Source organism: Aplysia californica, unplaced genomic scaffold (genome assembly GCF_000002075.1).
Source record: "Aplysia californica isolate F4 #8 unplaced genomic scaffold, AplCal3.0 scaffold00542, whole genome shotgun sequence".
Taxonomy (NCBI): domain Eukaryota; kingdom Metazoa; phylum Mollusca; class Gastropoda; order Aplysiida; family Aplysiidae; genus Aplysia; species Aplysia californica.
In genome coordinates, this window is record NW_004797812.1 from 524,923 (window position 1) to 528,813 (window position 3,891).

Here is a 3,891-nt window from a genome sequence, read left to right on the forward strand (position 1 = left end):
CTTGTATTCAAGATAAATGGATATTTTTTTCATTCAAATAAAGATAAGTGAACAAGCTTCAAGATGATACCAATAACTCTACATGCCCAAAAATTGACAAGAGCCTGATTCCACCTCGCTGCATCACATATTTTAAAAATTAATCTTAAAAGCAACATTATTTTGTTCTTTTGATGGGCTGGCAACTGGAGGTTGATACATTGGGGAAGGTTACGCTACATGTCTGGACCACTTTGAGATGCTTTATACTCAGTGCACATTACAGAAAGTTTCACCTGTCCTCCATTGGATACAATTGAGGGTGATCATGTTTTTGGAGGGACAAAAGATAACATTTTGGCACATTGATCAAGTTCTCCAAAATCAAGCATTTTTAATTATCTAGGTCCCGATGTTTTATGAAAAGACAATCAAATGGCTACTTAGAGTGGGGTGTGACTCCTTCATCAAGGACTAATGCTTTTGGAAATTCATAACAATCAAGATTTAAAGAAGTCAAGCAGTCCAGAATTTGCGAAAAAATGATCCTTAAATTAACGGTCAAGATTCTGAAGAGCATTGTTTTCCATTTGCTAACTTATTTGTAACTGTGATTGCACAGAACATTTGTGATTCACAGTTAATGTTGGAATTTCTTCTTTTCTGATTCATCATAAACCTTTTTTGTGCAGTAAGGATTTGCCAGTATGATGGTTCGGTTAGGCTTCCAGGTAATGGACTGTAAATAAAAAGGAGTTAAATTTGCTTCATCTATTTATTATTAAATTAAATGAGTTTCTGCCATCTGCTTGGGTACTGTATCCCACTCAGCACAGGTTGGCCCTGGTACTGGTAGGCAAAGTCAGAGCAGTTTGCTTTGTAATTATTTAGATCTATATATTTAGATTGGAGGAGGGAGGTGGTGAAAGTTTTATACGTTCATTAGAATTTCTGAAGGCTTAATAATTCCCTGTACTCCAACCTCTGTTTTGGGTATAGGTTATGATTGCCGTGACGAGGTGTTGTTGATTTTTCCAACCCCATACATCTCCTCTTCATTATAGTAATAGTAATGCTTGTAGATCAAGGTTTTTTTATTTCTTTATTTTTACACATATATGTGGGTGGTTGGCGGATGCTCTGGTGTGGTTTGCTTCTTCTTTCCTATGAAACAACTATCGTCCTGATCTCTCCTTCTTGTTTGTGTTTTTTACATGTGTTGCAAGTGCCGTAAAACTCTTACTAAAACTAAAATACATAATATATGGTTAGGGTAGTGATACAGTGTCCAGATTCTTTTGTTTGTGATGACTCTCCCATATGTTGGATTCTATAATGCTTGACGTATTCCGTTTGTTGTAGTACAAGTGTTTGTACTTTTTTTTCTTTCGTGTTACTTTTTATATGAACAAATTAATAAATAAAAAAGATTGATCAAAAAGAGTGTGTGTATTTCATTTTAGGATTTAGTTATGTGCTATCCCATTGGGCTTATTAATAATAATATCTAAGACCATGGTGGATACAAAAACTTACACTGGTGCACACACACACGCACCCAAACACGTGTGTATGTATGTATGTATGTAGTATGTGTGTATGTATGTATGTATGTATGTATGTATGTATGTAGTATGTATGTATGTATGTATGTATGTATGTATGTATGTATGTATGTATGTATGTATGTGTTTTAACGATCCAACAAAACTAGGACTCATTCAGGCTGACGCTATGATGAAACTACTTATCGAAATTTGATATCAAACCTCTTTTATCAGTGTGAATGTGGAATGCATGATAAACTGCTTTTAAATGTGAATAAAAACGTGTGGACTTAAAAAGAAAAAAGGAAGAAATTGTTCATGTAGCCATTCCAAATTAAAAATGAGAACGTGGAGCAAGTGTCAGATTACGTGTATAGAATTTGGTAGCTCCCATAGACAACAAACTTGACTGACCTGTTCACATTTCTCGCCAGCTTAAAAAGTGAATTAGATACTTTTTTCCCGAGAAACTTAATGCTATTTAAAGATGATAAATCGTCATGTCCATATTCTACCATAGAGATTGTGATCAATATCCGACTGGTGTCTGTGGCTAGGCGCTTCGCTGCCTCACACAGGAGACCCGAGTTCGATTCCTGAGTGTGGAGACAGAATGTTTATCGAGTATCACGGTCTTTCTGCTGGGATGTCGTACCCCACTAAGCCTGAATTGGCCCCGACCGGCAGAGTCGAAAGCCCGCCACTTAAATAGTTTGAATTGTGTCGATGGGGCCGTAAAAATGCATTAAAAAATAATTATAGAAGGTCATCCATTAAACTGCTACCATCTTAAGCATCCTGTAACTACTAATTTAAATATTTCTAGGATCTTTAAAGCTTGTATGCTGAACACTATCGGTTTACTATCAAAGTAATGATCATGCATCAAGCTTATATCTAAATGGTATTATTGTTAATAATAATAGTTTACATTATATGTGTGTAACTGTGGGTCAGTTTGTTGGTGCATTATCGTGTGGTGTACGGATGTATGTTGAAGGGAAGCTATCAGAGCCGTCCGCTTAAAAAAAACAACTATCAAAGTTGACAATATCGATACAATTAGATTGCCGATTCCATCTAACGGCTACAGCAGAGACCTAACATTGCTATGTCTCTGGTTACAGTCAGTCCCCTTGATAAATTACTCCGTACAATTTCTATAAAATTCAGTCTCTCGAAACTATTTTCCAGTTGGGTCAATTGATGTGAGATGTTTTCATGCCATATTATAAAAATAAAACTGTTGTTCTAATATGCGAGATTTTTACGTCTTGTATTAAAATTATTCCAGGATAAGTGGTGAGTTGTAGCACGACAGAAGGAATGTGGATTGGCTGTTCCTATCCTGTCTTAATCACCGTGACTGACACAAAGCTAGTGTGTTTTAATACTCAAGTTGGCCGTGGAGGAATTTTTATGAGCCGATATCAGAGATAGATGAAGGCTCGCTTCATGCTCGGCAATCTATTAGAGTCGCTTGCAAAGAACTAAATTATAAGACAATCAAAGACATTCTGTAGCATGGTAACCTAATAATACGAGAGTATGACATATGACTATGCTAAAAATCTGCACCAGGTTCTTCTAATTGATTATGATGGTTTCAAGCCTAGTCACAGAATTCTGCACTTCTAAGTGTAGAATTCTGTGAGCCTAGTTAAACTCAGAGGGGACTTACATTTTTGGACGGTATTGGTTTTGGTAATCGGCTATCTATAATCTAATTGTGTCGATGTCGCCAAAAAGTAGTGGGCGGCTTTGTTTTATGGTTTTAGTTTGTTGTTTTTTTCTCGAAAATTCACAATTCTGACGTTCTCAAGTACTACAATGTGGAAGAATGTGTGTGCGTGTGTGTGTGTGTGTGTTTGTGTATGGAGGGAGGGAGAGAGAGAGAGATAGTATGGGAGCGCGCTGCGTGTGTATATATGTGTTATGAAACACCAAACCAATGTGCCAGCTTCAAGACAACAAAGTTTTATCTTACTTTGAATGCCTAGTTGTAATTACTGTAAATGTTTTCCATCCTTATCTGCACAATTTGTATCATTCAGGATTGTCTGTTGGAGTCAGGCTTGGCAGATCAATGAGTGGGATACAACATCCCACTAGAGAGACGGACGTTCTTGATAAGACAGATTTGATTTCCTCAGGCGGAAATCGAACTCATGACTAGCGCATGCTGCAGCGAGAAGACAAACTTTTTTTTTTCAGTTCCAATACATTGTACCACTTCCTTCTATCGTGTCACACAACTCCGCAAATGTCCCAACCAATTTTGAAGTTAGAAAAAGAAAAGAATTATTATAGTTAGAGTAGATAGAATCATGTAGATCTAGATCTACTGACCTAGGCCTATCCATGA